Below are 27,279 nucleotides of genomic sequence, written 5' to 3' on the forward strand. Positions count from 1 at the left end.
AAACTTCCTCATGCCCTGTGTTTTCAGGTCTGATGTTATTATTTAACTTGGTAATAATAATAACAAACAATTGAGGGATTCTCATGTGTGCTGGCCCTGTACTAAGGACTTCACATGGCCTAGTTGATCTGCAGTAGCCCTCGTATATGGTTAAGTGTGATTGTCTTACAGATCAGGAAGCTAAGATGCTGAGTACCTTAGTCTCCTGATCTGTAAGACTGTTAGGTGATTGCCCAGTGTCAGTTCATGAGACAGCCATACGTGAACCAGGCAGCCGGACTCTGTTACGCTCATAACTGCTGTGCCATGATTTTCTTGGGTTTCACCTTCTCTGTTCAATAAGAGTGAAACCGGCGGAGGCAGGCGCCTTGCCTCATCCCTCCATGCAGCCCTGTAGCCCTCGGTGTACCTTGGCTGCTGTGAGCAGGAAGCCTGTACATGTCATGAGCACTCAGTGTCTGGGAAGCTGTGGCCAACAGGCCGAGCCTGCAGCGGAGAAGGGCTTGTCCACAGGTTCCTAGTCCTGGGGTGACGGAACTAGGAAAGGAGTCCAGGAGGCCAGGGCCCAGACACGCTCTGTACTGACCCTTAGCTCATACTGCCTTCTTGCACACCTGGTTCTCTCCCCCGGACCAGACCACGGAAGCATCCAGCTCGGCCTTAGGACTTTGTGTGACGAAGGCCCGCTGGGAACAGGCCCGGAAGCCGTAGTGACATCAGGTTAATGCTCACCAGGCCCAAAGAAACCCTAACACTGGGAACAACGTCCTGTCTTGAGAACAGACTCAGCCACCCCAGGTCTCCAGCCTCCAGTATCCTCGGGGTGTCTCACCAGAGCTGCCAAGTTATAGAGGGATTGTACGTCTGAGAACAGAGAGCACTTCAGGCAAGAAAATACCCGTCCTTATTCAAGGGGACAGGTTCTCTGATGTTAAATGAAAATCTGGCTCATACTCTAGCTATTCACTATCAGGTTATCTATTTCTTTCATATTCATTGATTGACTACTTGGTATAAGAAGCTATGTAGCGCCAAGATTCTTGTGGCAAGAATACCGGAGTGGTTTGTCATTTCCTCCTCCAGTCAATCCTAAAGGAAATCAACCCTGAATATTCATTGGAAGGACTGATACTGAAGCTGAAGCACCAATACTTTGGCCACCTGATGTGAAGAGCCGACTTACTGGAAAAGAACCCGATGTTGGAAAATATTGAAGGCAAAAGGAGAAGTGGGTGGCAGAGGATGAGATGGTTAGACAGCATCACCAACTTAATGGGCATGAATCTGAGCAAACTCTAGGAGAAAGTGAAGGACAGAGGAGCCTGGTGTGCTGTAGTCCATGGGGGTCACAAAGAGTTGGACATGACTTAGTGACTGAACAACAACAACCTGTATTTATTTAAGCATCTTATTTCCTCCAGCAGACAGCTGGTTCTCTGAAAGCAGAACCCAAATCTCGTTCGTTCTTATATTTGCCCACATCCTAGTATAGCTCTGTGTTCCTCGTATCCTAGCATCCTGACCTGATTAGCACTCCATAAGTATTTATTGGATAAATTAAATTGTCTAAATCAAAGAATAAAATAATCCAGGGGGTGCAATTTGTATGTGGATCCCCCTGCCAATCTGCCCTCGAGGTGCTCCTGGCTTTACACAACCTGTAAAGATGTTTAGGCAATGATGCCATTAGGGTCCTAGAAGGCCCAGCAGGGTGAGACTGTGGAGAACAATGCGTCATTTGCACAGCTCACTGCAGAGGAAAAGGATGGGACCAGAGTTCAGGGTGGGGGAGAGGAAGGGCCGCAATAGAAATGAAGTTCATTCTTTGCAATGTTGTCCGACATCCTGGCATTTGGGGAATGTCCCTCCCCCGTGCAGTGTGAATCGTGCACCCTCACCAAGCCCAGCAGCCCAGATCCTCCCTGGTGGACCGGCTGGTTTCCTCCAAGCCCCTCCAGGCCTCCTGCCCCTCCCTCAACCCAGAGAGCATGATGGATGGAAACTAAGTCTGACAATGGGTGCTCCTGGGCCAACTGAGCATGGGCCCAGGTTCATAAGCGACCACTGGACCTTCAGATTCAGAGCAATGTCTTGTGTGGATGGAAGAAGCCCCTCCCTGATTTTGGCTCATTTATTCAGGGTCTTGAAGCACTGAGCGGGCTGTCTCAGCAGAACAAGTGTCTTCACCTGGATCTGAAGGCAAAAGGGGAGCTGTCCTGCGGAGTGGAGGTGGGAAGGGGCATGGGAGCTGGGGTCCTTCCTGGAGAAAAGACGTTCTTACTATTCCAGGGATCACAGCGCTACAGGTCCATAGTTTCAAGCATAGAAATGTATAAAAACAGCACTGTCGGGGGGTTCCTGGCTCTGGGGTGGATTCTGTTCCCAAGCCTCTGTCTTGGCTCCATTCACCTCCCACCAGCTGCCCAGAGAGCCCGGCTCCAGGGGAGGCCGGCACATGCGATACTCCATCTTGGAGCACGGGTCTGATGAGTCTCCCAAACCTAAGGAGCCTATAATAACCAGTTTGGGAAAGGGGACATTTCGAGGTCCTATTAATATCCTCTGAGGGACGTCTCTGGTGGTCCAGTGGCTAAGACTGTGTGCTTCCAAAGCAGGGGGACCCAGGTTTGATCCCTGGTCAGGGAACTAGATCCTGTATGCCACAACCAAGAGCATTCATGCCCCAACTAAGAGAGGTCATGTACCACAAGGAAGATGCCACAGGCTGCAAGTAGAGATCCCTCACGCCTCAACTAATCCAGGCCCAGACAAATAAACAAGTACATTTTTAAAATAAATAAATAAAATAAAAGTCCTCTGGGACTTTAGGGCTTGGATCTGTGGAAAACGAGAAGGTAAATGCAAGCGTATTGAAAGCAACCCGTGTGAGAGCAGGACCTCCTCACCCCGGGGTGGGGTGGCGGGGGATGGGGTGCCCACGGGGGCTCCCCCTGAGATGCTGAGAATCAACCCTGCACGGCTAGGTGCGGCTGCATACTCTCTGGAACAAGGGTCTGTAACCTTTATCAGATTCTTAATGGGCCTGTGACCTCCTGAAAAGTTAAACAAAACAACACAAGGCATTTTTCTAGAGGATAAAGGTGGGAAACCGGGCGTCGGGGGAATTCATAGGACATTCCAACCCCTCCCACTTCCCACGTGCTGCGGACATGTGCAGTGGGAAACAATGACAAATGTGGGGAAGTGACAGGTCGCCTTTTTAAAAAGACCGTCGCATGCGCAGCATCCTGAGGCTTCCCGGGTTTTCTTGCAGAAACTGTCCTCCTCCCCTCGCCTGTCCCCCTCCTTCCATCCTGTCCTCACTGCCACACACCACCTGGTCCAGTCTCTGTTCCCTGTACAGGGAGACCGAGGCCAGGAGGGGAGGGGCTCGGTTGTCAGGCTGGACTAGGAACCAGTCCAGGAGAGGCTGCGCACACCCTTCATCTCATCCTGCAGGAGCCAAACTCTTCCAGCCTGTACCTCTTGAACACTTCAGAAACTCTTCTGGGGACTTTCCTGGGGGTCTAGCTCCCAACGCAGGGGTGCCGGGTTCAATCCCTGGTCAAGAGAACTAGATCCCACCTGCCACAACTAAAGAGCCTACATGCCAAACTAAGACCTGGTGCAGCCAAAGAAATAAATATTTTTTTAAAAACACTCTTTTGGATTCCTCCAGGTAGTTGTAATTGTACTTTTAATGTCTTTGAGTGTCAGCTGCGTGCTGAGAGAAAGCTACAGGCCATTCAATAATCCTTTTAATACATCTTAAAATTACAGCAGCATCTCTGTGTGCTTGGAAAACAGCACAGCAGCTCTGTGTGAGGTGATCTATTTGTTCTGGAGACAATGCTTAGCGGGCATCGGGTTTTAAGGACACTGTATGGTAACCGAGGACCCTCCCCTCTCACAAAGCAGGACTCATTGGTCTAATTTCAGCTCTTCATGTAACAGATGAGGAAACTGTGGTTGAGAACCCAGGCTTCTCTCTGTCCTAAGAGGCCCCTTCCCTCACTCACTCACTACCTGAAATGGACGGGCTCGGGTAAGACCCGTCCTGGACTTTCCTGGGGGTCCAGCGGCTAAGGCTCAGCACTCCAGCGCAGGGGGCCGGGGTCCATCGCTGGTTGGGGAACTAGATCCCACAGGCCACAACTAAAGATACCCACGCCAGTGCAGCTAAATGAATATTTTAAATAAATAAAAAAGTCCCTCCCCCGCCTCTTTCTTTTTTCTTTTTGAAAAAAGCCTCTTTCCATGGCGACTTTCAGAACCACGTGGTACCACACTGGTTTTTCATTCCTTCCAAAGCATTTTCTCTTTGCCTGCCTTGTGTCTCTCCTGACTCCCACGTGAGAGTCTTAAACCCCAGTGAGCTCCTCGGAAGCGGGCGCCAAGTCTTAGACATATTCTGTCTCCCTCGCCCGCGGCGCCCGGCTCGAAGCTGGACACATCGTGGCCCGTAAACAAGGAGTTGCTGAATTAAATCCAACGGTCCTGGGAACAAATGTCCCCACTCCAGAGAGAAATGCCGTTCCGGCTTCCCTTCCCTCCAAAGACACTACAGGATCCTGTTCCCTGTCCCGTCCCCACAGGGCTCAAGAGCCTGCTGGCGTTTGTTTTTGTCAGAAAGAAACCTGACCTTTTTGAGGACCTCTTGTCTGTGGGCCCCTGGCTCTGCCTGGAGGGCATGAGACCTGCTTTTCTGCACCGGGTTGGGTGGCTCAGGAGTCCAGGCAGCGACGGCGGGTCAGGCAGAGCCCAGGGAGGTGTGGTCAGCTAGGTTCTCATCACTTCTCAGGGGCTCTTGTGAACCAAGTGTGTTTGCCTTCTGCTCCCCTGGGAGGCCAAGAGCCGCTTTTCCTCTGCAGACCAAGACGGGACGTCTGGGGTAAGAGGCAGTTCAGCTGCTGAGCCAACAGCCCTGTCTCCCCTGAGCCCATGCTCTGGCACTGCAGCTGGGCTGAGACGGCCCTCGGCTGTGGGGTGGTGCCCCATGGACCTCACTGGGTCCACCCAGTCTGCTAACAGAGGCCTGGCGGAGTCTTGAGCCAGCCACAGGCCTCTCTGAACCTCAGTTTCTCCATCTGTAAAGTGGAGGGGTTGGGCACCACTGCACACGGGATTCCTCCTGCAGTGACGTTCTGGAGCCTAAAACTGTGAGGCCTTCTCAACACCAACCCCACTGCTACCCCCACCCCGACAATGACCTCCCCAGGATCTCTTACCACAGTGCAGTCAGGGCAAAACCTTGGCATTCTCTGGCTAGGGGTTCCCATGCACTGGGACAGGCTTGTTGACAGAATAAGGCTGCTGCGATCCAGCACCCTAAAGAACTCAGCAGTGGTGGGGCATGTGGGGCCTTCCCTCAGGTGGACGTTGAATTAGTAGTTAGATCCTCAGGTTCCTCTGGAAAGCGCTTTATTCCTTTCAGACGACTGCAGCACGGTTACTCACTGAATAATTTTAATGATGATAACAGCTGGAATGTTGACCTCATGTCGACAGTTTATGAAATGATTTTACCTGTACTAACTCAACTTAAAATCCTCCTGACAACCTCGTGTAGAAGACAGGGCTTACAGGGGTTCCCATTTTGTAGGCCAGATGAATGGTCAGATTAACCCAAGTTACCCAACCAGAGTAACAGAGCTGACAGTGAGTATCCCAGTGGAAACCACAAGTTCCTGGAAGCCAAGTACAAACACACATCCCTTTATGGGACCTACCTGTGTCAGGGAGAAGTCAGGGGAGCATCTGATGAACCAAGCTCACTAATACATAAACTGTATGCAAACAACATGAGGGGTGGCCCTGGAGGCATTGCAGAAGGACATGGCGGCTCTCATTCTATCCCTTCCCCAGGTGGGAGTCAGAGAAGCAGAAAGAGGATATTGGGCTATTTCCTGGCTGCCCTGTTCTTCCTCCTGACAGTTTTTGTTGGGGAGAGAGGCCGTGGGGAGGGAAGGAGGGATCTGGGCTGGTGAAGGCTGGGAAAAGAGAAAGGAGCTCTTGTGACAGCTTTCTCAAAGCCACCCCCACCACAGGAAGTCAGGGAGGGAGGGAGGCTGGGCTGCGGCCCCTCCACGCTCCACCTACGTGCTCTGACTCTCCAGGGCTGGGTGCTGTGACCAAGCCTCCTACCTGCACACGGCAAAGTCTAATCTTTCTCTCCAGAAAAGACTTTGAAGATGGTGACCAAGTTAAACTATGTCATCACCTAAACTGGGAAAAGGAAAACAAGGTGACCCTTAAGAAGGTGACACAAGGACTTCACTAGAGGCCCAGTGGCTAAGAATCCACCTGCCACTACAGGGGACATGGTTCGACTCCTGGTCCGGGAGGATCCCACATGACTGAGGCAGCAGAACCCGTGCACCACAACGGCTGAAGCCCCCTGCGCTGCAGCTACCGAAGCCTGTGCACCCAGAGGCCATGCTCCGCAGCAAGAGAAGCCACAGCGTTGAGAATCCCGTGCATCACTACTAGAGAGTAGCCCCTGCTCGCCGCAACCAGAGTAAGCCCACGCAGCACCAAGGGCCCGGCACAGCCACAAAACGAAGACAGACATTTTAAAAGGTGACGCAAGACCTCCACACCCACAGCATGTCCCGTCTGGAGCAGGAGGTCAGTGACCCCGGAGCGGCCCTTCCGCATCTGTCTACACTGTCCCCAGGCCCAGGAGGAAGTCAGCTGCTCTGCGGCAGGAAGGGCCCTGGGTCAGGCAGGGAAGGCCACTCGCCTGGGCCATTCAAGCAAGACCTACTGACCAGAATCCATAGGGTGACCGCAGGACTAACATAGACAACATTTCTCAGAAAAGAAAACCACTGTGCTTGCCCTTCCTGAAGGCCGACACTTTAACATTATCTCACTTAATCCTCTAAATATCTCCGTAAGAAGGAACTCTTCTGCACCTCATTTTACAGTGGGTAAAGGTCAAGGTCACTAGCCCAGGGCAGAGCCAGGGTTCATACTTATAGAGGATGACCCCAGAGCCTGAACTACTGCCCAGAGCACAGTGCTGCCTCCACGTGGTGGGGGGACTTTGACTTGCAACGCCAGAGGAGCGCCCAGAGTCGGGGACAGCAGGGCTTGGTGGTGACCGAGGCCGCCCGCTGGACAGCAGTGGCTTCAGGTGGACTTAGGAGGCAGAAGCCAGTTCCTAGGAAGAAGGGCCTGGCTCTGCCACCCCACGGTGGTCGCCCACCTTCTGCGGCTCAACAGAGAGAGCTGGTGAGGAAATCAGAACATCCTGCTTGGGGAGCACGTGAGGAGCCGAGAACCCGTCGACACCATGGGGGTGGGGGACACCCTGCGAGCCTCCGCCTGCAGCCACCTACTGGGAGACTCAGGGACCTGGGAGAAAACCCCCAGGGCCAGGTTAGTCCTTTCATCTCGAGGAGCCTGAGAGCTTTACTGAAAGCCCTTAATGACACGGGAAGGCAGGGCACAAGGACTGTACTTGGGCAGGACTGGGGGCTCTGCAGCTGGTGTGAGGACAGGTCTGGAGGCCAAGGAATGCTGGGCGGTGGGAACGGGGGTCAGGTGCTAGACTGGGCTTCTCAGCTCAGCAGGGCTTTGACTCCAAGGGGACGAGGCGGGGAGCCTGTGCCAGTATACGCTGGTCCCCAGCTTCTTTCTTCTGATGCCATCGAGGCAGGTACCAGCCTTCCCGATAACCCCTCCCTAGGTCAGGGGACCCAGGACAACAGCAGCAGGGACCACACTCTTACGGAAAAACAGGCAGCTTGAAAGCTGCGAGTGCCAGAGACTTGGCACGTTCACTGGGAAGGTGAATGTCCAGGTATTTTCAATCCTTTATCCGCATAACCAGGGATTCCTATCTTCAGAAGAGGTCACCGAAGAGGCTGCTGCACAAAAGGGTGCTCCATGGGGACACATCTTAAAGGTATGAGGAAGGAGGGCGCCATGCGGTTTCCCCACAGTGTTCAAAAGTCGTGTTTCTAATTTAGACGCTGGGGGACAGGCTCACCTCATAATCAAGAGGCCCCAATCTATTTGGGGATGGGGGGAGTGGGTTTCTTGGTGCAACTGTAACACTATTGTTGTTGTTTGCTCTGGGACAGAATGTACACGTTCACTGTCCTAAAGAGACACACGGATGCCTTTTCAATATTCCATCCCTGGAAACTTTGTGTTGCTATCAACTGAGGATCCGGGCTTCCCAGGCAGTGCTCGTGGTAAAGAATCCGCCTGCCAATGCAGGAGACGTAAGAGATGTGGGTTAGATCCCTGGGTCAAGAGGATCCTCTGGAGGAGGGAATGGCAACTCACTCCGGTATTCTTGCCTGGAGAATCCCACGCAAGGAGGAGCCTGGTGGGCTACAGTCCACAAGGTCGCAAAGAGTCAGACACGACCGAAGCTACTGAGCAGGCACACACCCAAGGGTCTAGGGTCAGGCCCTTGAACCCACGCACACTCCTCTCCTGTGCAGCCCATAATCAATCAGTAGAATGAGTGGCACTGTGAGGCACAAACCAGAGGAGGTTAGTAATCTGTAGGAGCACTACCCAGCTGCTCAATGCAGCGTGACACAGTTGGCCCCAATGACCAGGTCATCGTCATGGCCTCTGTTTCTTGCGGCCTTCCTCAGGCCCCCACTCCTGGAGAAGCCCAAGTTTGCTCCTAGAGCTGTTCTGCCTATAGGACTCTGCCCCCATCCCGGCCAGGTAGCCACTCAGGATGGCGGTGTGGTTCTGGGTTTCCACATCCAGAAATCTGCCTGAACCAGTCCCTCATCTTCCTGAGATCTTCCTCTGTTCTTGGAAATTCTCATTACCTTTTGTAACCAGTTTGCCTCTAGCACATCGTGTTAAAAGAGCTCTCTGTAGCCTTTTACCCCAGACAGAGTCCGCTGGGATGGACAATCCGTGTCTCAGACAGTGGTCCTCACTTTTCAACCCTGTCCTTCCCGTGCTTCCTACACCCACACCACCTCTCTGTCAATCAGCAGGGCCTGCTCTTGCATGTCTGTGGATCTGGAATCAGATACAGGAAGTCCTGTGGGGCACGCTTCCTGTGTTCTAGGAGCATGCAGCCCACAGGTGGCCCTCTGCCCTACCAATGGGACATGCTTTCCGGGGGCGGGGGTTGCGGTGAACCCGATGCTCTGGGAGGATTGAGAAAAAGGGAGAAATTTAGCCCACGAGGCTGAGGAAGGCTTCCCAGCTGAACTGGGCTCCGAGGGGTAAATGGAGTTTCTTCAAGTAGAGCAAAGAACAGGAACAGCTTCTGAAAGGGTAGGGTCAGTCCTTTAAAAAAATCATGCTCCTTTCGATAAATATAGGTTTCCATTGGGTTTCGCTGGAGGTGCAGTGGCTGGGAATCTGCCTGCCAATGCAGGGGACACAAGTTCAATCCCTGGTCCAGGAAGATCCCACATGCTGCGGGGCAACTAAGCCTGTGCTCCACAACTTCTGAACCTGTGCTCTAGATCCTGCGCTCCACAGCAAGAGAAGCCACAGCAGTGAGAAGCCCACTCACCGCAACTAGAGAGCAGCCAGCACAGCAATGAAGACCAAAGGAAAAAAAAAATATATATATATATATATGTTCTCATTTATCACTCTGACTCCTGAGATTCCGATGTCCCTTCCTCATGAGACCTGCATCTCTCCTTTGAGAATCACTTGTTGAAGTCCGTCTAGTCAAAGCTATGGTCTTTCCAGTAGTCACGTATGGATGTGAGAGTTGGACCATGAAGAAGGCTGAATGCTGAAAAATTGACGCTTTTGAACTGTGGTGTTGGAGAAGACTCTTCAGAGTCCCTTGGACAGCAAGGAGATCAAACCAGTCAATCCTAAAGGAAATCAACCCTGAATATTCATTGGAAGGACTGATGCTGAAGCTGAAGCCCCAATACTTTGGTCACCTGATGTGAAGAGTTGACTTATTGGAAAAGACCCTGATGCTGGGAAAGATTGAGGGCAGGAGGAGAAGGGGGCAACAGAGGATGAGATGGTTGGATGGCATCATCGACTCAATAGACATGAGTTTGAGCAAACTCCCAGGAGATAGTGAAGGACAGGGAAGCCTGGTGTGCCGCAGTCCATGGGGTTGCAAAGAGTTGGACACAACTGAGTGACTGAACAACACTGAAATGGGAGACAACTAGAGACTGTCATTTCTATCATCACAGTGAAACCAGAGGGTTCTTCCACACATTTACACGTGCATGCGCGTGCACAAACACATACACACACACAGACACACACACACACACACACCAGCACTGTCTAAACCTCCTGCTCTCTTAAGCTGTAGGGAGGAAGTGCCTCTTCCCCTCACTCGGGTGCAGAACAGGAAGTTCTTGAGCGGATTGCAGAAGTTGCTGTGATAACACGATAACACAGAGTTCTGTACAGAGGTGGTTCCAGGGCTGCGGTTCTGGCAGCGCCATGAGGGCTGCTCACCTGGGGGGCTAAAGTGACTTCCTGCAGGCACGGGGCCCATCCTGCCACCGTGATGGGAGCAGCGAATCCAGCAGTGAGGCTGTGCGGGGCGCCTACTGCATGCAGGGCACATGCCATATGGGGGGAGGTTGTGCCCGCTGGCCCTCCTCTCAGCCGCCAGCCTGACCTTCTCTTCACCCATGCACTTCCGGCTCACTGGTTGGTCCTTACATGACGGGTGTGAGGCTTGGCTGGCATCGGTGGATGGATGTGTCAGGAGTGACGGTGCACAAGGGGGCTTTGTGGCCGAGCAGATGCCACTTTGGGCAAGAAAGGAGCCAGGGGTGACGCCAGTTCCCAGGCAGCACTGATTCAGTGCCTGTCCGGCTGGGACAGGGAAGGGGGTGGATAAAAATGCCTGCAGGAGCAGGACCTGGGGATGGACCCCGTAGCTCTCGGTCACAATGATGCCCAGGGGAGATCTGCTGACACGGAGCTGGGCCGGAGGTCCACTTGGGGCCTCACCTACATGGCTCCGACTGAACTGAGCATCCGTCCACATTCAAACATCATTTTCCCCGTTTTAAAAAATGGGACACTAACTGCCTTGCTGAATGTGGTCTGTGCTCCCTGGTCCCTGTGTCCTTCCACACCTACAAGTGGACACACCTCCCTGTGTGTAGTGACCCTGCCGTGCACACTGTGTGGCCTGAATCCACAGGATCGCCTACTCCACATACAGTGCAAGGAAACTGGAAGTCAGCAAGGGATGGAGACGAGCCGGGTGTTACACGGGCCAGCGGGGACGACAGGCATGGAGAGTACCGATGCCTCTGCTCCCGGCCTCAGCCCACTGCCTCCGGCTCGGCTGGCTAACACCATTCAGGCCAGAAGCATTAGTGGACAGGAGCTGTCTTGGCCCCCTGTCCACCAGGGGCTCTGGAGCCAGACTGCCTGGGTTTGAGTCCCAGTTCAGCCACTCACAAGCTGTGTGACCTTGTCACAGCACTTTATGCCTCAGTTTTCTCATCTGAATAACAGGAACCAAGACTGTATTTCGGCTCACAAGGAAGTCCTGGCACTCGGGGAGCACGCAGCCCGTGTCCATGGCTCCTTGAGGCTGACATCAGGCCTCTACGGCTGCCGTGTCTACGCAGGTGGTGACCACAACAAGCACGTACAGGGCAGCCATCTGCTGAGGACAGAGTTTGTTGTTTCCGAGGGTGAGATTCCTACAGGTGTTCTAAGGACCTGGGGCTCTACTATGCAAACACTGGGAGGGTTTGAGTGTTTCTTGGGTAGAGCCGGACAAGGACTGATACAGCGCCGTCTGGCTGGTGGACAGTGGAAAGCCTGCCCGGTAGCTCCAGACGAGGCAGGCACCTAGGATGACACCCTCTATCCACTCGCACTGAGGGTTCACATGGGACTCCAGCTTCCCCTGAGCACATCGCCTTCTCCTTTAAAAATCTTTAAAATCCCAGCTGTATGTCAGATTTGCCCAGTACTGGAAAATCAACAGAACCCCTAGCACAAAAAAGGTGGCTGAAAGCTAAAAGGATTGGAGCCAGGAAAACCGTGTGCAAGGCTGCCCTGCTCCCGCCAAGATGGAAAGGGATCCCCTGCCCCCATAGGGGGACCCAGCCCCCCCTCATTCCTAAACCCCTTCCCCGCCCTGCCATCCCACGGGGCTGAAGAGGCACTTAGGAGTTGCTCATTCAGGGCACGTCCTCCTGACCCGCTTCCTGAGCGCTGGGCCAGGATGCCCGCCCACTCTGCTGAGAAGGTGGCCTAGCCAACATCTCCCCCGACCCCACCCCATCAGACGTCACCCCAGGTGCTGAGCCAGCCTGTCACTCACTCATAGCCAGCTGCCACACCTGAGAGGTGGTTTTCTTCATGGTTTCCCATGCTGACACCTGGTCTGACTAACCCGACAGGTTCCTGGAGTGGAGTTGAAACCCGTTTTCTGGTACAGACGTGCTTTCTGCCTTGTCTCTGTAATTAGATGCTGAGCCGCCATGCGCCATGGTCCTAGGAATGCTTCCCTAGATTGTCATCCCAAGTGTTCTCAGCCCCGCCAACATCCTCACCATCACCACCTACAGAACACCTCACAGAGGACCCATTATGGGGTTAGGTATTTTACATACTATTTTTAATCCGCCCAACCTTGCAAGGTCAATCTACTAGGACCGTGCTGTCATCTGGGAATCTTGTTAAAATGCAGATCCTGTTGAGTGGGTCTCGGGGAGGGTTGTAAGCCTGCATCTCTAGCAGGCTCCTGGGTGATGCTGATGGTGCTGGTTCCAACTCTGAGGAGCAGAGGTATCAAGAGGAACATTTTGGTTGCAAGAGACTAAAATCTTGCGTGAACTGGTTAAGCAGGAAGAGGAACTCGATACAAAGAGGTCAAGTGTCTCATAAGGCCAGCTATGGATGAACACTGAGCCTTGGGAAGACGAGAAGCTGGGGAGGACTCTCCCAGCCTCTTTTTTTTTTTTTGGTGTTGGGGTGGGGGTACACACTGCATTGCATGCAGGATCTTAGTTTCCTGACCAGGGATCGAACCCGTGCCCACTGCAGTGGAAGTGTGGAATCTTACCACTGGACCACCGTGGAAGCCCCTCTCCCGGCCTCCAGACTCTGCTTTCTCCGTGCACCCACTTCCTGGCTTCATTCTTCCTCTATCCCTTCCCTCTTTCCCCTCTGCTCTGGTTAGTGCCAAGTAGCTCTCCCCACTGTGGATTCCACATCTTCGTCCTTGATCTACTATTTGTTTTGATCATGCATACCTTCCAGGGACATCCTAAGAGGGTGAGCAAAGGAAGTAAAACTTTTGCTACTAACATAACTGAAAATGTCTATGCACTTGATTGACAGTCTGCCTGAGTATAGAAATTTAGCTTCCAGAGTGGCTGCTGAGATGACCCAGACCACTTCACTTCTCTGTCCTTTATTCTCTGGTCTCAAAGTGTTCAGATTCTTCTCTGGCCTCTTGTGCTCTCAAGGTTCACAGGGATGTATCCTGGGATGGGTCTCTCTTGTTTCATTATCCTGGGCACTTAAGGAGTCCTTCTGACCTGGAAATTCACATTCTTTTGCTCTTAAAAAAAAAAGAAAGTCATTAATTGTGTATTTGGTTATTTCTTTCCTTCTCTTCTCTTTGTTCAGTCTTTCAGAAGCTCCTGTTACTAGGATGCTGCATCTTTTAACCAGATCCTTTAAACTTATTTTCTGTATCTAATTTTCCCTCTCACTTTGTTTTACTTTCTGTGAGATTTCATAAACCTCGTTTCTCGTTTTCTCAAGTTGAGTTTTAAATACTTATATTTCATATTTTTAATTCCTAAGAGTTCACTCTCTCTCTTTTTTTTTTTTTGTTTCTGGACTATTACTTCTTTTAATAGGATACTGTTCTTATTTCATTGATGTAATGCTTCTCTTCTGTCTCCAGAGATATTGCTTTCCTTTTTTGAACTTTTAAAATTTTTATATTCTTAATTCTTTTCTCTGAGTTTCTGATTTCTCTATCATGGTCTCTTTCATGTAACTTTATGTTAAAGGATGAATGCAGCACTAAACAGTTTACTGGAAGGGGAACTATGTGGTGACGTAGAGAAGCCCTCTTCATTGTACCTTTCTTAACCTTTGAATTCTGAGTTGTATTAGCAGAAAGACTATTCAAAAAACAAAAGTTTTTAGAGTTTTAGCTTCATGTGCTGAGTATGGCTCGTCCATTGAAGAACTTCACTGTAGGTAAACAGAAAAGAAAGTGAAAGTGAAGTCGCTCAGTCGTGTCCAACTCTTTGCGACCCCATGGACTGTAGCCTACTAGGTTGCTCCATCCATGGGATTCTCCAGGCAAGAATACTGGAGTGGGTTGCCATTTCCTTCTCTAGGAGACCTTCCCAACCCAGGGATTGAACCCGGGTCTCTCGCACTGTAGGCAGATGCTTTAACGTCTGAGCCACCAATAGAGGGAACTTCTAAATGTCACTGTTTAAGAATCTTCTCTCTGGGTCATCAAGTATTTTCTGATGAGAATTTTCTGGATTCCTGCCTGGGGACAGATGCTGGCGGAGGGTATACACCTAGCTGATAGTTTTCTCAAACGAGGGTGGAAGGAAGGCTGAATAGCCCACTGTTAAGAACACAGACATTCAACCAGGTACTTCAACCCTCTCCCAACTACACACCACTGACCTGTCAGCCTCTAGAACATGCTTCTCAACCAATCTGTGCTGGGCACTGATGGATAATCTTCCAATCTGGCAGCACCGACAGTGGTCCTACAGTACATGATGGTACACGTGATCCACCACTACATGTGACTCATGGTAGGAGGTCAATCATCCAGACCAGCCTGTATCCTGTTCAGCAAGATGAGGCCACTGCGCAGGCACCTGAATGTGGAGGCAACTTCAAATTTCGCTAAAAATTCTAAACACTCTTTATTTTTTTTGTACATCTGTACCTTACTGGGGCTAGTAACAAAGTCTGTGGACCTAAACCAGTTCACAACCACACTCTAAGAGCGCTGCCCTGGAAAAGAACAAATCTCTTACCTGGGGAAGGAGCTGCCCCCCAGCTGAGAAGGGAAGGGGGAGGAAATCTGGAGGGTTCAGTCAGTTTAGTTCAGTTCAGTCGCTCAGTCATGTCCGACTCTTAGCGACCCCATGAATTGCAGCACACCAGGCCTCCCTGTCCATCACCAACTCCCAGAGTTTACCCAAACTCATGTCCATTGAGTCAGTGATGCCATCCAACCATCTCATCCTCTGTTGTCCCCTTCTCCTCCTGCCTTCAATCTTTCCCAGCATCAGGGGCTTTTCCAATGAGTCGGTTCTTTGCATCAGGTGGCCAAAGTATTGGAGTTTCAGCTTCAACATCAGTCCTTCCAATGAACACCCAGGACTGATCTCCTTTAGGATGGACTGGTTGGATCTCCTTGCAGTCCAAGGGACTCTCAAGAGTCTTCTCCAACACCACAGTTCAAAAGCATCAATTCTTCGGTGCTCAGCTTTCTTTATAGTCCAACTCTATCATCCATACACGACTACTGGAAAAACCATAGCCTTGACTAGACAGACCTTTGTTGGCAAAGTAATGTCTCTGCTTTTTAATACGCTGTCTAGGTTGGTCATAACTTTCCTTCCAAGGAGTAAGCGTCTTTTAATTTCATGGCTGCAGTCACCATCTGCAGTGATTTTGGAGCCCAAAAAAATAAAGTCAGCCACTGTTTCCACAGTTTCCCCATCTATTTGCCATGAAGTGATGGGACCAGATACCATGATCTTAGTTTTTTGAATGTTGAACTTTAAGCCAACTTTTTCACTCTCTTCTTTCATTTTCATCAAGAGGCTCTTTAGTTCTTCTTCACTTTCTGCCATAAGGGTGGTGTCATCTGCATATCTGAGGTTATTGATATTTCTCCCGGCAATCTTGATTCCAGCTTGTGCTTCCTCCAGCCCAGTGTTTCGCATGATGTACTCTGCATATAAGTTAAATAAGCAGGGTGACAATATACAGCCTTGACACACTCCTTTTCCTATTTGGAACCAGTCTGTTGTTCCATGTCCAGTTCTAACTGTTGCTCCCTGACCTGCATACAGATTTCTCAAGAGGCAGGTCAGGTGGTCTGGTATTCCCATCTCGGCTGAACTGCTCTGTAAACAGACCTGCGGCCCATCCCCCACCTCAGCACTGCATATCACTACCACTTGCCTTGGTACCCTGTGTTTCCAAATTTAGTGCCTTCCTGGATGGCTCTGTCCCTTTATTGGGTCCTTTCTGAAGGCACCAGGACACAGCTTCTACTGCTCGACTGAATTGTGTACGCCTCCTTTTTCTTGTTTCTGCTCCCAGTCTCTTTCTCCTTGTAGTTTAAGCATTTAAAAATACCTTTACTGCTGCTAAGAGTGCAATGCTCCCCACATTGGTTTACAGATTTAAGGGACCCCTATCAATGTCTCACCCAATTTCTTGGCAGAGTTGATTCTAAAATTCATATGGAATTTCAAAGGGCCCAGGCTAGCCAAAATGATCTGAAAAAATGGAACAAGTTTGGAGAACTCATATCTGCCAACTTCAAAACGTACAACAAAGCTACAGTAATTGAGTAGTCATGTGTGATAGTGGCCTACAGATAGACATATGGGTCAGTGGAATAGAATTGAGAGTTCAGAAATAAGCCCTCAGCTCTTTGATCAATGGGTCTTCAACAGTGGTGCCAGGACCACTGTTCAGTGGCAGGGGGTGTGGGGCGGCGGTGTGGGGAATACTCTTTTCAGTAAGTGTTGCTGGAATGACTAGATACCCACATGCAAAAGAATGAAGTTGAACCCCTACCTCACACCATACACAAAAACTAACTCAAAACGCATCATAGACCTAAGTCTAAGAGCTAAAATTTGAAAACTCTTAGAAAAACTATAAGAGCAAATCTTGGACTGAGAGGATTCCATATATGCAGGGCAACCAGTCTGCGTGCCACAACTGCTGAGCCTGCACTCTAGAGGCCAGGGTCTGCAACTACGGAAGCTCACGTACCTAGAACCCATGCACCACAACGAGAGAAGCCGCCACGATGAGAAGCCCGCGCACTGCAACGAGAGAGTAACCCCTGCTTGCCACAACCACAGAAAAGCCCAAGCGCAGCAACGAAGACCCAGCACAGCCACAAATATAAACAAATAATTTAAAAATAAATTAATTAATTAAATCAGAATTTTAAAAAGAAAGTGAAAAAAGAACTGACACAGTGCAAGAAAATATTTGCAGATCATATACTTGATGAGAAACTGGTATGCAGAATATTTTTTTAAAAACTTTTATAACCTATAATAAAAAGACAAATAACTCAATATTTAAATGGGCAAAAGATCTAAATAGACCTTTTTTTTCCCTCAAACAAGATACACAACAAGCACACCAAAAAATGCTCAACAGCATTAGCCATTAGGGAAAAACAAACTGAAACCATAATGAAATACTACTTCATATTCACTGTGAAGTGTCAGTCGCTCAGTCAGGTCTGACTCTTTGCAACCCCAGGGACTGTAGCCCGCCATGCTCCTCTGTCCATTGGGATTCTCCAGGCAAGAATACTGGAGTGGGTTGCCATTTCCTTCTCCAGGACTCACAGGGAGGCTATTATCAGAAAGACATAATAACAGTCGTTAAGGATGTGGAGAAACTGGAACCACACATACTACTGGTGAGAATGTGAAACACTTTCCAAACCAGCCACTTTGGAAAACAGTCTGGCAGCTCCTCAGAATGTTAAACACAGACCATACAACCCAGAAATTCTACTCCTAGGTCTACACATCCACACAGTGAATGAGTGTAAAGCAATGTCATTCACAACAGCTAAAACGTGTAGACAACTCAAATGTTCATTATCTGAAGAACAGACAAATAAAATGTGGCCATATTGCGTACTATTGCTCAACAGTGAAAAAGAAATGAAGCATTGATACATGCCTCAACATGAATTTTGAAAACATATTAAGAGAAAGTCACAATGGATCACTTTTGTATGATTCCATTTATATAAAATGTCCAGAATAGGGAAATCTATACAGACACAAAAGTAGATTACTGGTTGCTTAGGCTGGAGCCTTGTGGGTGGGAGGAAATGGGCATGGGCTGTCTTTTGGGGGTGATAAAAATGTTCTAGAATTGACTGTGGCGATGGGGGCACAACTCTGTGGATATACTAAGAGCTACTGTAACTGCACACTCTAAGCAGGTGAATTATATGGCTTGTCAATAAAGCAGTTATAATGGAGTCAGGCTACCACGTCTAACTGCGGGTCTCCAGCACCATCGGCCTTGACTGTAGGCATCTCCAGCATGTCTTACGCAAGGGTTTCTCAGTTACCACCCTGTTAGGGATCATATCTGCAGTCACGTTTGTTCTTAGCCTAATGGTAATTTACAGGATTGCTATTAGGTTCATTAGGGGATGTATCTAAAAATGGTGTTTACAGAGTCAGACAAATCAATAAACTGTGCCTGACTTTTCTATCTTATTATGCAGAAAATGGTTTCTTTTATTTTTAAGGAAGATATCTCTTTTTGTGAATAGCAACTAATACAAAAAGCACCTGCCTACTTGCCAGCATGGGAATGCATTCTGAATGAGGATACACACTCAGTTCATTCATTTATTCAACAAATATTTATCAAGCGATCACTGTGCACTGGCTGCTCTGCCAGATACCACAAAGGCAATGATGAGCAAATTGCAGAGAAGAAAAGGCTAAATAAACAAGCCTTCAGGTCAGTGTGGACACAGCTTTCAAAGGACAGCGGTCTCTCTGCCAGAGGGCCTGGTGGTGTTTCTTAACTATCGAGAGGTTCAGAGAAATATCTACACGCTTTTTTTCCCTTTGAGAACTCAAGGTTGAGGTTTTCAAATTATATAAGTATTAGAAGGAGACTAACAGAAATGGGACAATGTTTACAATAATTCTGCCAGCTGCCCCTCCCCACCCTGCCCATCCATCTAATTTCAAACCTTTTCTCCGCTTCACCTTATTTTCTTACAGCTTCAACTCCATTTCCAGCAGAGCTTTGGTCACCTTGTCTGTATGTCTCCCAGAGGACCCCCTTCAAAGTACCTCCTGAGATTCACTGAGAATTTCAGACCTGGGGCTTTGAGGCCTGGTGGCAGCCAAGACTCCGGAGGCTGTAAAGTTGAAGCCCAGTGCCAAATTGCTACTGGGCGCCTCCCTACCCACTCAGAAACCAGGACATGGGGGACGAGAGGAGGGGAATAGAGAGCTACCATGCTTCCCCACCCTGGCAGTACCCAGGGCTCCCAGCACCCAGCTCTGTGGAGGCAGGTCCTGCCTGGCAGCAGGTTCAAGGGTCAGAGACATGATGTAAATAAAGCCTGGTGCAGCCTCGGTTCTCAGGAATGACAGCTTGTGCTGTGCTATGACCCCTACCCTGTTCTCAGGGGCTGTGATCCCCTACATTTCTGGGAGTCTGTTAGTCTCAGCACTTTGAGACTGGAGTGTTTGGGGGTTTTGTTTTTAATCTTAAAATGCTTATTTTACAATATGACTACAAAGTAATACATCCTTTTATAGAATCTTTGAAACTTTCAGAAAAACAACACAAAATCAAAATAATCTATAATCTGACCACTCAGAAACACTCAGTTAACACTTTCATGTAGACTGTCCCATTATTTGCTCTGTGTGCACAACATGATAAATTATGCATGTTTAACATCTTACTTTGTATTCTAATGAAATTATTTGAACACTAACCATGTCATCATAAACTTCAGGGATCTCCCTGGAGGTACAGTGGATAGGAATCCGCCTGCCAAGGCAGGGGACACAGGTTCGATCCCTGGTCCAGGAAGATTTCACATGCCTCAGAGCAACTAAAGCCGTGAGCCACCAGGACTCAGCCCCTGTACCACGACCACTGAAGCCCACACCCTGGAGCCCGTGTGCTGCAACTACAGAAGCGTGTGCCCCTTAGAGCCTGTGCTCTGCAACAAGAGAAGCCAGCGAGAAGCCTGGGCACCACAACGAAGAGTAGCCCCCGCTCGCCGCAGCCAGGGAGAGCCCACGCGCAGCAAGGAAGACCCAGCAGAGCCAAAAATAAATAAACAAATATTTTTTAAACCTATATTAAAAATAAATCTTACATAAAAGCATTTTAAATAATTAGCATTTAAAATGCTATTATCCCACAGTACGATTAGAGTGTAATGACTTAACCAATCCAATACTATTAGCTACGTCCAGTTTTCACTATTATAGATAGTACCGTCATGAACACTCTTAAAGCTAAATCCTTGCACACATTTCTGATTATTTTCCCAGGATGAATTCCTAAAATGGAACAACGACCCTCAAGTTTTTGAGACCCACTCACGAATGAACTGGGGAGGAAATATTTTTTATGTTTGTGTTTTATCTGTTTAATATTATCTCTTTTTCTACTTATAAGAGAAATATGTTCTCATCCAAAATTTTTCTTAAATGCAGAAATATGTGTTAAAAAGGATTTACGCTTTCCCTGAATTCTACCATCCAGAGATAGTGCTGTTAATCATGTGGTGTATATTAGGAGTACCTCATATGGTGGGCTTCCCAGGCGGTGCAGTGGTAAAGAATCCATCTGCAATGCAGGAGACGCAGGAGACGTGGGTTCAATTCCTAAGATGGGAAGATCCTTTGGAGAAGGAAATGGCAACTCACTTCAGTATTCTTGCCTGGAGAATCCTATGGACAGAGGAGCCTGGTGGGTTACAGTCCATGAAGTCACAGAGAATCAGACACGACTGAGCACACACACATACACACATGCGCGCGTGCACACACACACATGACATCAAGTGGGTGGACTCAATGGATAGCCAGGTTTTAAACATCTCCCCGCCTTTTTCCTCATTTCTCAGAAGCCCAGGCTGAGTCATGAGTGAGCTCCTTCTTTGAAGGTGGCCTGTGGCCAGGGCTGCACCGTTCACATGCCCCGCACAGCCCAGGCCAGGAAGGGGCAGCAGGACAGAGCAGAGGAGACATCCCCCGGTAAACACAGGCTCTGGCACCCGCCCCCTGCTGCCCTGGGGTGGTGGGGAGTGAGCGAAAGCCCTTGAGATGCAGTCAAGTCTGCAGTCCTCCTTGGGCACACCAGAATCAGGTCACTGGAAAGTAGTCTGCACGTAACCACACGCACACGGGGTTCACAGCTCCAGGCTCACACACAGCATCAGTGCCAAGATTCTGTGCACCAAGCTCCCTACCTCCACCCGCCCACCCCCCATCCATCAACACGCTTGTTTCTATGCAGAAAACTTATCTGCAGATGCTTGTGAAATATGTTTATATATGAGAGATTTTTTTTTTTTTTAATATGAGAGATTAATTTGTCTCCAGAGGGGACCTCACACCTACACAGAAGAGCCCAGAGTCACAAAGAAAACCCGATTGGTGATCAGAAGAGGTCCCTCATGCTGGAAGGGTCATTACACTAGAGGGGCAGCCAGGCAAAGGCCTTGGCGCCCTCTGGCCTGTAACAGCCCGGTGGCCTGGCAGATCAGCCACACCCCAGCCCATCCTCGCCTTCCAGGGTTCCCTCCACATCCTAAGCTACAGGCTCCTATGCGGCTTCCCAGTGCTAACTACTCCTGGTGGCACAGTGGTAATGAATCTGTCTGCCAATGCAGGAGACGCAAGAGACGTAGGGTCGATCCCTGGGTCAGGAAGGTCCCCTGGAGGAGGAAACGGCAACCCACTCCAGTATTCTTGCCTGGAGAATCCCACGGACAGAGGAATCTGTCAGTCCACACAGTCTATGAGGTCTCAAAGAGTCAGACATGGTTGAGTTACTGAGCGCACACACAGGCACAATTCCAACTAAGAAACCCCCTTCTTTGTCTTCTAAGATCCTACCTCCCCCATGACATCTTCTTGGCCAATGGCAGGAAGTGGGAATTCCACTTGGCCATATTTTGCAGACAATTTCAACTTATCACAAGTATAAAACATCTCCTTGGCTTTCTGTAATATAATATGCACTGCCGTTCCTTGATGTGCCTGACCTATTTTCCCTTGTTCATTCCTTGTTAACTTCTGAGTCTGTCAGTGTCAATATTCTCACGTGTTACCAAGTTCTCAGGACACCCTTTAGTATCCTGGTCAACCGAAAAGCAGCCCGTGTGTAAGAGAACATAATTCTAGAGTCACTGAGCACTTACCACTTGCCAGGTGCCGCTTTTATGTCTTGACGTGCATTAACCCGTTTAGTCCTCTCAATAACCCTACCAGGAAGGTGCTATTGTTACTTTTGTTTCACCTGCGAGAAAATCGGGCACAGAGGTTAACTGCCCTGCCCGAGGTCACACAGGTGGTAGAAGTACCAGCAAGCTCACAGCCAGTACCAGCAAGTACCAGTACCAGCAAGCTCACAGCCTCCAACCGCTAACATTTTAGAGTTCAGCTGTCCACTTTTTACCTGTGTATGTAAACCATTTTATTTTAGAAAACTGGGATCATAAATATACTTAAAAGGCTGTTAAGTATGTTTCTTTGCTCAGAATATAAATCTGTAACATTTGCCTTTTAAGAAGTGTTTCATGTGGCGGAAGTTTTAACATCTTGATATCTATTAGTCTTCTTCGTGGTGATTTCTGCCACTTGGTTTAATGTTTGGAAAATCTTTCCCCTTACAGAGTCACTATCATGTCTTCTGGGTTGGCTTGTTTGTCTAATAATTGTAATTATTTTTGGCTGTGCTGAGTCTTCATAGCTACATGGGCTTTTCTCTAGTTGTGGCAAGCAGGAGCTACTCTTCTGTTGGGGCGCGTGGCCTTCTCACTGCAGCCGCTTCTCTTGTTGAAGGGTACAGGTTCAATAGTTGCAGTTCCCGGACTCTAGAGCACAGGCTCGATGGTTGTGGTGCACGGGCTTGGTTGCTCTGAGGCATGTGGGATCTTCCCGGATCAGGGATCGAACCCATGACTCCTGCATTGGCAGGCGGATTCTTTACCACTGAGCCATCAGGGAAGCCCTTGTCTTTTGGTTTTATTCTTTTTTTATCTTTAGCAATTTGAGCTATTTGAAATTTATTTGATTAATAGTGTATCTCTTTTCCTGTGGTAAGTTTGTGATACTTCCTTAACATTAATTTGGTTCTTGTTTATGCTAAGACCTGTTTCAAAGTTGACTAATCTGTTTATTTAATAGATGTTATTTTGTAGGGCAAGTCTTCCCTCTTAAGTCTTTTTTTTTCTAAGTGTTCTTAGCAATCATGCCTTACTATTTTGCCCAATGAACAATAGGATTTTATATCAAGTTGCTTTGGCTGGTGGACAGGTGCGTGGTTTCTCCATGTACAAGCTTTCAAATGGATAAATGTTTTCACTTCTCTTGGGTGTTTATCTAGGAGTGGAATTGCTGGGTTATATGGTAACTCACTTCCCTCATAGCTCAGCTGGTAAAGAATCTGCCTGAAATGCAGGAGACCTGGGTTCGATTCCTGGGTCAGGAAGATCTACTGGAGAAGGAAATGGCAACTCACTCGAGTATTGTTGCCTGGAGAATCCCATGGACAGAGGAGCCTGGCAGGCTACAGTCCATGGGGTTGCAAGAGTCGGATGCAATTTAGCAACTAAAGAGAGAGAGAGAGAATGGTAACTCTCCAGGGGATCTTCCTGCCCCAGGGATCAAACCCATGTCTCTTGTATCTCCTGTATTGTTCTTGCCTGGGAAATTCCAAGGACAGAGGAGCCTGGTGGGCTACATGTAGTCCATGGGGCCGCAAAGACCCAGACACCACTGAGCAGCTGAGCACATATGGTAACTGTGTTTAGCTTTTTGAAGAACTGCCAAGCAGCCCAAGTGGTCCCACCATTTCACATCCCTGCCAGCAATGTGAGTTCCAGTTTCTGCACTTCCTCATCAACAGCTGGTATCTCAATCTCTTTTATTGCAGTCATTCTAGTGGGTGTGACATGGTGTCTCATTGATTTGCAATGAAAACTAATGATGACTATGTCAGCATCAAGTGCTTATCAACTGTTTGTGCAGCTTTTCAAGAAAATGGCCATGTTCAATTGGGTTTTTTGTCTTATCTATTGGGTTAGAAGAGTTTTTTTATGGATATTAGCCCTTTGTCAGATATACGGTTTATAAATATTTTCTCCCATTCTATTCTCTTTTCATTTCCTTGATGGTGTCATTTGAAACACAAGTTTGTTTGTTTTTTTTTTAACTTTTTAATGGTTTGTCTATTTATTTACTTAGGCCATGCAGCAAGGCAAATGGAATCTAAGTTCCCTGACCAGGGATCAAACCCATTCCCCCCTGCAGTGGAATCGCAGAGTCCTAACTCCTGGACTACCAGGGAATTCTCGAAAGTTTTTAATTTCAACAAAGTCCAATTAATTTTTCTGTTATGATTTATGTTATTGGTGTCATATCTAAATGAACACTGTCTAACCCAAGGTCACAAAGATTTACTTCTATATTTTCTTCTAAGTGTTTTATAGCTTCAGCTCTTTAATGTAAGTCTAGATCCTATTTTGAGTTAATTTTTTGAGACCAAGGCCCAACTTCAGCCATTTGCATAAAAACATCCCATTGAGATGTGCTCTAAGTGTAAAGCACACACTGAATTCTAGAGACTTAGAAATACTAACATGCTTGAAGGAATCAAGTAGAAGATTCAAAGGAGAGAGGAAGAACAAAGATTACCAAAATAAACTGAAAAGATTAACAAATTGACAAAGCAGAGCTTCTGGAAATGGTGGGAAAAGCGCAGAAAGCTCAACCCTGACTCCCTCCAACAATGATAACGCTCATCATTGGTATTATTGTCTCCAGTGTTATTCCAAGGGCACTGCAATCGTTTTACATGTATCTTCCCTTTTCATCAGCACATAGCCCAGTGAGGTGAGGACCATCATTTGTCTCCATCAGGGAACTCAGCTTGTCCACGGTCACCAAGCCGGCGAGCAGGAAAGCCAGGCTTGGACACCACTCAGTTCAAAGTCCACATTTTTATCCTCTACAGATTTTTGCAGGGCTTCCTTGGTGGCTCAGTGGTAAAGAATCCGCCTGCCAATGCAGGAGACACAGGTTTGGTCCCTGGGTCGGGAAGACCCCCTGGAGTAGGAAAGGGCAACCCACTCCAGTATTCTTGCCTGGGAAATCCCATGAACAGAGGAGCATGGTAGGCTACAGTCCATGGGGTTGCAATAGAGTCAGACACGACTAAGCAACTTTCACTTCACTTCATAGATTCTTGCAAGAATGCAACAAGAATGCAAACAAGATAAGCATTTTCCTACAGCCTGACCTAAATTTTAGACAGTTGGAGGGATGAGCAGAGCTGAGAATGGAGGAGGGCTCTCTCTGCCTAAAACTGACAGCTTATGTCACAGACCACACCTGCGGTTAGCTGGTTTGCTCTGAAAGCTCTCTTGTTACATTGAGGCCCAGACCCCGCCCCCTGCGCCTGGCCTTCAGAGGCAGCTCCCACGAAGCCTGGCAGTGCCCCCAGCCCAGCTGCACGATAAGACAAGACAGGAGGAGGGACCCAGGGAGAGAAGTCAGCCTGGTGACGCCTGACAGCTCCCTCAGTGATGTCCGCCCGCCACAGACACCACTCCCCTAGGGGCTCAGGGCTCAGCCAGGAGGCCTCTGTTTAGGACCAGCTCCTTGGAGCTCCAATAGCGCTGCCCTTCCAGAGACTTCTGCAATCAGAAATGCCCAAGACTCTGGCAAAGGCAGTAGACCAGCCAGCCTTTGGTCCTGGGCTGGAAGAGAGCAGGGGCCTCGCATCAGGAGGCTCAGCACCCTGGCTGGCCGACGTGTGCGACATGTATGGGGCAAGCGCTGTGAATGTGCTGGGGCTATTTCTGCTCCGGCAGATTGCTGTCAGCAGGCAGGAGGTGAGGGGTGAAGCTGCAGGGAGTTGTGAAATCTAGACGCAGTCCACTGGGACCTCGCTGAGGGCTGGGGGCCCTTCAGCCTGCAGGACCTAAAGCTGGCCCCACTGTGGGTTCACAGAAGCCGTGGGAAGGAGAGGCACTCCCATGACCCTGACATCCAGACAGGAGCCAGAGCGCCAGGACCACCACACGACCCCCACAACCCGGATCGTGGTGCACTATTCACCACCTGCTTGGAAGTGGTACTGCCTGTGGATACCCTGCTAAACTGTAAGGATGTCACTCTGCCGAGGAAAACCTTCTCACCGCTCCCCAGGGCTCTCAGGATAAAGTCTAAGTTCCTTACGGGCCCTGCCCCATCTGCCCCACCCCCAACCCACCAGCCTCACCTCCCACCTTCAGACCACCTCCGAGGACCCTTCAGTCCTGGGCTGAGCCCACCGCTGCCTCTCTGAAGGCAGACTGCTTGGTAATCCTGGTTTGTCTAATATACCAGCTCAGTGACCACGGGTTCAGTTACTGAACCTCAGATTCACGGGTTTTTATGAGAATGAAATGAGTTAACGTAGAGAAAGGGTCCGGCACAGGGCTTGGCATGAAAATCTGTTGTGAGGGTATATGCTGATGTTACTATGATCACGTGCGCACTTAGTCGCTCAGCCGTGTCTGACTCTTTTGAGATCCTGTGGACTGTAGCCCACCAGGGCTCTCCATGGGATTCTGTCCAAGGGATTCTCCAGGCAAGAATCCTGGAGTGGGTAGCCGTTCTCTCCTCCAGGAGATCTTCCCAACCCAGGGGTCGGATCCCTGTCTCCCTGCAGGCGGGTTCTTTACCAGTTGAGCCACCAGGGAAACCCTGTTATTTCGATTATTTGTATTCAAACAGGCTTACTTTTTACACGATCACATTCACTGATCTGTTATGACTTCTGGATTTCACATTATGTATACAAAGGTTTTCCTCAGTCTGAGATTAGAAAAATATCCAGTGGGCTTGTCATTTAAAAGAGTCTGTGGGACAGTAAAAACGTTGGCTCAAAGCTCAACATTCAGAAAACTAAGATCATGGCATCCAATCCCATCACTTCAAGGCAAATAGATGGGGAAACAAAGGAAACGGCGACAGGCTTTATTTTCTTGGGCTCCAAAATCACTGCAGATGGTGACTGCAGCCATGAAATTAAAAGACGCTTGCTCCTTCGAAGAAAAGCTATGACCAACCTGAAAGTGAAAAGTGTTAGTCACTCAGTTGTGTACGACTCTTTGTGACCCCATGGACTGTAGGCCACCAGGCTCCTCTGTCCATGGAATTCTCCAGGCAAGAATACTGGAGTGGGTTGCCATTTCCTTCTCCAGGGGATCTTCCCAAGCCAGGGATTGAAGACGGCTTTCCCACACTGTAGGCAGACTCTACCCACTGAGCCACCAGGGAAGCC

At 49.0% G+C, this 27,279-nt stretch overlaps 1 protein-coding gene across 2 annotated transcripts in view; it reads left to right on the plus strand.

The window, feature by feature from the left end:
* The window catches only part of NINJ2 (ninjurin 2), a 72,445-nt gene that overhangs the window by 26,558 nt on the left and 18,608 nt on the right, over positions 1-27,279 (plus strand). The gene's annotated exons all lie outside the window — the stretch shown is intronic.

This window comes from Bos mutus, chromosome 5 (assembly GCF_027580195.1).
Source record: "Bos mutus isolate GX-2022 chromosome 5, NWIPB_WYAK_1.1, whole genome shotgun sequence".
NCBI classification, from domain to species: Eukaryota; Metazoa; Chordata; class Mammalia; order Artiodactyla; family Bovidae; genus Bos; species Bos mutus.